The sequence below is a fragment of the Pongo abelii genome, chromosome 6, assembly GCF_028885655.2.
Source record: "Pongo abelii isolate AG06213 chromosome 6, NHGRI_mPonAbe1-v2.0_pri, whole genome shotgun sequence".
Lineage (NCBI taxonomy): Eukaryota > Metazoa > Chordata > Mammalia > Primates > Hominidae > Pongo > Pongo abelii.
In genome coordinates this window covers 108,417,696-108,423,383 of record NC_071991.2, presented here as the reverse complement: position 1 = coordinate 108,423,383, position 5,688 = coordinate 108,417,696, and the positions used below count along the sequence as shown (strand labels likewise).

General features: G+C 33.5%; 1 protein-coding gene across 8 annotated transcripts in view; it reads left to right on the top strand.

Moving 5' to 3' along the window:
- IMMP2L (inner mitochondrial membrane peptidase subunit 2) overlaps window positions 1-5,688 on the top strand; it is a 917,762-nt gene that overhangs the window by 211,783 nt on the left and 700,291 nt on the right. The gene's annotated exons all lie outside the window — the stretch shown is intronic.

Sequence of the window (5,688 nt, the reverse complement as noted above, 5' to 3'; positions counted from 1 at the left end):
CTTTTCAGTGCTACACTAAAAAGCGTACAATTGGGATTTAACATTGAATAAGGGGTTGCAGTCATTCCTCGGTATCTGTGACGGACTGGTCTAGGACCTCCCTTGATAACAGAATCCGAGGATGCTCAAATCCCTGATATAACATAGTGTAGTATTTGCTTATAACCTATGTAGATGCTTTCTTATACTTAAAGTCACCTCTAGATTACATATATTTCCTAATAGAATGTAAATACTATATAAATAATTATTATACTATATTGTTTGGGGAATAATGACAAGAACAAAAAGTCTATACATGTTAAGAGATGCAAATTTTTTTTGACTATTTTCAATCCTTGGTTGCTTGAATCCACAGATGAGGAACCCATGGATACAGTGGGCCAACTGCATCTGAACATGTTGAATGAGTCAAATTTACTAGTCTAAAAGGAATCTGAGTCTGTTAATCTACTTTATAGCTGATTGTATTTTATTCAATATGAAGTTGTCTGTGTGTATATATATATGGTGTATGTTTAATTTTCTAAATTTAAATTTAATGTTTATATTAAATTAAATAGAATGTTAGTTTAATTTTCTAAATTCTGCCTATGTGGAACCACATGTTGCTTAATTATTGCCCTTTGGAGTTTGTTTTTCAGATAATCATATACTCATGAAAGCAAATATTTTAAGAATCATTAAGTTTTCTAACAATTAGACTTTGTATTTTCAGATACATGTAATTAAAGACCTATTAGTAGGAAAATAAAGAGCACTATTAATAAAGCTTAAACACAAACCTTTGAAATATGAAGCAAAATTAAAATAGACTAATTGTATGTTCTCCTTAGTTAAAAAAATATGTTCAAATATGTTTGAATCATTGCTCAGAGAGTAGAAAATAAATTACATTTGATATAGAGGTGAACGTTTAAAAGATTACTCATGAACAACATTTCTGTACATCTTATGAATGAACAGAAGGTTTTTCTATCCTATTTTTTCCCTGTTTTTTATTGTTTTTCTGTTTTGAGTAGAAGTTTTCAAAATTGCTTTTAAAACTGGTGGGTATTTATGAGAATAACTGAAGAAAAGAAATTTTGAAAAAATATCTCAAATTACTAATTAAGAGGATATACACAGATTCTATACATTAAGTAATAAAGCCCAATATTACAATTTACATTGAAGAAGGTTTGAAGAGTAATAACACTTTTTATTTATACAGTATCTGGTTAAAGATTTATAGTGTATAAATTACTAATTTTCATAATTAATTTATAGAAGAAAAATATTTCACCAAATTGATTTCATGCATTAGTATTATTTTGTACATTATATTTTTAACTTTTAAAAATTTATTTCATTTTGATTTTTAAAAAATTCCATGTACATTGTAAAAAATAAAGGAACTTTTAAGAAGGAAATCTAATTTCACTTTTCACAGGCAACCACTGTTCTTTATATTCAATAAAAACTGTCAGTTTTAGAGTACTGTATTATAAATTGGACATTCATAAAAGTTTTTCATGGATGCTGCTGCTAAAGATTAGCTTGGGAAAAACTAAATTCATTAGTACGTTTCCCCAGTAGTATCCTTTTCAGATCCTTCACTTTCTCTTTATTCTCTAATATTTTATTCTGGTACCTATATAGTTGTGTTTATTCTGTTGAGATTGGAGTCCAGTATAGGGTAGGGATTTAACTTTTTGTCGAATGAATGGCGTATCTTCATTTTTCAGAATTTCTTGTATTTCCTTTGGTTAAATTTTATAGTTGTCTTCACATAAACTTTGCACATTCCTTCTTAGGTTTATTTCTAGGTTTTCCATATATTTTTGTTATTGTTAAAAAATATTCTTTCCAATAAGTCTTCCAATTGCTTATTTCTGTGTATAAGAAGGCCATTAATGTTGATCTTGATTCCAACCACATTTCAAAATATTCTTATTTATATTTTTAAGTTTATTATCTGTGTGTTTCCAGGTAGTTATATTATTCAAAATAACACATTTTCTTTTTTTTTTTTTAAAAAGCCTTATACATCTCAATTTTTTTCTTTGTTGACTAGAACCTCTCCTCCCTCTTGACTTTCATGGGCATCCTTCTGATATTTATCATTTAATGTAATATTTCCCTTAGGCTCCTCATATGGTATGAAATAAGTTTTTTCCCGTCTATTTCCAGTTGGTCAAGAGGTTTATTTTCGTTGTCGGTTGCTGTTTGTTTACCTTAGGTGGAAATTAGATTTTCAAGTACTTTGGCCTTTGATACTAGGTATCAATAAAGATGGTAATATATATGTTCTGTATTTATCTGTTAATGTGGTAAATATGTTACCTTAATAGGTATCTTTAAATTTACCTGTCTTACATTCCTGGATTAAATCTTATTTGGTCATATTTTTAACTATTCAGCTGTATTTATCAAGATTTTATTTGGAAAATTTGTACCTATATTTATAAATAAGGTTCTGTAGTTTTTTCCTGATATCTTTTTTCATTTTTGGTATCAGAGTTATTCCATCCCCATTTTTCCTAAATATAAAGCTCGATGTTCTACCCTTTATTGATTTTACATTCTCTCTGAGTAATATCTGTTCTTACCACTTCAATTATATGTCTCCTTATACCATTTTATCACCTAATATTCTGTCAGAGAACCTTATGTAGGCAGCTATAGTTGATATTTCAAATGTTTTCAGAAGACAGAGAAGAAGGAGAATGAAGAAATATGTGGATAAAACCAGTGTTTTCTATTCATAACTTATGTAACATATATAGCTGACTATGTTTATGTTGTCTTATCATAAAAATGTATAAAGGTAGTCTTTTGATATATTAAGTTGTATATTCTGAGAAAGTCCTTTTTTGTGTATGTGTATATTTATGTATATATGTAGTCTGTATATGTTTTCAATACCCATAGTCCTTTTCCCACTGAACTGGACTGAACCTTATTGCCATTATAATGTTTTTTCAGAGAAGAGTGTTAATGCAATAAAGAAAAGTTAAATTTCTTTTTTCTGAGTTCTAAGTACGCTCCTGAAACTTCTAGTTGGCTTAATAGTCTTGACACATAAGATAGTGTATTTCAAGCAGCTGAGCTATATGATATAGAAAAGGGTTTTCAGTTTTTAAAATAAAGCTCTGAAGATATCAGTGCATAAATTTATTTTTATTTTAACTTTTAACAACAGATTGGAAAGAAATTAGCCAAAGAGTGAGATGATCTCATCACATTATTAAATAAGTGTTGCCTTGGTTAGAAGGGGAGTTGAAACAAGATTCAGTAGACATGGCAGCCCTGTGTTCTGCCTTTCTTTCCTCTACAGCCTGAGACCAGGGATAATGATAGAAGCTCCCTTTAGTTGAAGATTTGAGCATTGGAAATTTGTGCTTCACCCTCCAGGTGAAAGCCAGGGGATGGCAAGCCTTATCTAAGGCCCCTGTCTGATGATAGTGTGCTGGTGGCAGAGTTGGAATGGCTGCACAGCCTGCTTCTTCTGGAATTTTGTGAAGCAACAATCTCATGGGTGTGTCCCATATTGAATGACATGGTATCACTTAGATGGAGATGGTTAACCATATGAGAGGAGTCTGTAGATAAAGCAGGTAGAAGATAGTTAGCAGGCTCCTATGGGCCCAGGAAGGCAGTTGAGACTTCACGTGCTTTTGGGCAGAACAAGGGAGCTGGATGCACGACCAGTGCTTTAAAGGACCTCACAGTAATGTTGAGAAGAAGCGAGGAATGGTAGTATGGAATACATGATTAGAGACTACTAAGACTACAGATAGTTCACTGAAAACCCGATTACACAAGTGCTGTTGACTAGAGACTTGACAGGTACCAAATCAGAGTGCTACAGGTCCAATGCCTCTCACCGATACCATGCGGCTGCTGTGTGAACTTCCCTCACCATATAACCCTCACCTTAGGAAAGAGAAGAATGAGAAGTCATTAATTCTTAAGATGAGCATATGTAGAAATTACTGAGGAAAATCAGAATGATGTAAGTTTATCTAGAAATGACTAGATTATGTTTTCTGATACTTGGTGCTACAGAAGCATGAGAGAGAGGAGGTAAGTTCTATTGCAGAAAACAATATGACCAGGCACAGTGGCTCATGCCTATAATCTCAGTACTTTGGAAGGTTGAGGCACAATGATTACTCGAGGCCAAGAGTTTTAGATCAGCCTGGTCAACGCAGTGATACCCCATCTCTATCAAAAAAAAAAAAAGTTAGTTGTGCATGGTGGCATGTACCTGCATTACCCAGCTACTTGGGAGGCTAAGCCAGGGGATTGCTTGAACCCAGGAGTTCAGGGCTACATTGGGCTATAATTGTGTGTTTGTCATCTTTGTACTATGCTTATAAGGTTTTCTTAAAAAATACTTCTCACATATCCTGTCAAGCATTACCATTCCTGTAGGTTTTATAATGCTTCTGATGTTTGTGTCCATGATTCCAAACATCTGGCTAATTGACTGCATTTATACCTTTTACTCATATGTCTTTTTTTTTTAATGTTTTGTGAATTTTATTTTATTTTTTATTATTATTATACTTTAAGTTTTAGGGTACATATGCACAATGTGCAGGTTAGTTACATATGTATACATGTGCCATGCTGGTGTGCTGCACCCATTAACTCGTCATTTAGCATTAGGTGTATCTCCCAATGCTATCCCTCCCCCCTCCCCCCACCCCACAACAGTCCCCAGAGTGTGATGTTCTCGTTCCTGTGTCCATGTGTTCTCATTGTTCAATTCCCATCTATGAGGGAGAACATGCAGTGTTTGGTTTTTTGTCCTTGTGATAGTTTACTGAGAATGATGATTTCCAATTTCATCCATGTCCCTACAAAGGACATGAACTCATCATTTTTTATGGCTGTATAGTATTCCATGGTGTATATATGCCACATTTTCTTAATCCAGTCTATCATTGTTGGACATTTGGATTGGTTCCAAGTCTTTGCTATTGTGAATAGTGCTGCAATAAACATACGTGTGCATGTGTCTTTATAGCAGCATGATTTATAGTCCTTTGGGTATATACCCAGTAATTGGATGGCTGGGTCAAATGGTATTTCTAGTTCTAGATCCCTGAGGAATTGCCACACTGACTTCCACAATGGTTGAACTAGTTTACAGTCCCACCAACAGTGTAAAAGTGTTCCTGTTTCTCCACATCCTCTCCAGCACCTGTTGTTTCCTGACTTTTTAATGATTGCCATTCTAACTGGTGTGAGATGGTATCTCATTGTGGTTTTGATTTGCATTTCTCTGATGGCCAGTGATGATGAGCATTTTTTCATGTGTCTTTTGGCTGCATAAATGTCTTCTTTTGAGAAGTGTCTGTTCATATCCTTTGCCCACTTTTTGATGGGGTTGTTTGTTTTTTTCTTGTAAATTTGTTTGAGTTCATTGTAGATTCTGGATATCAGCCCTTTGTCAGATGAGTAGGTTGTGAAAATTTTCTCCCATTTTGTAGGTTGCCTGTTCACTCTGATGGTAGTTTCTTTTGCTGTGCAGAAGCTCTTTAGTTTAATTAGATCCCATTTGTCAATTTTTGCTTTTGTTGCCATTGCTTTTGGTGTTTTAGATATGGAGTCCTTGCCCATGCCTGTGTCCTGAATGGTAATGCCTAGGTTTTCTTCTAGGGTTTTTATGGTTTTAGGTCTAATGTTTAAGTCTTT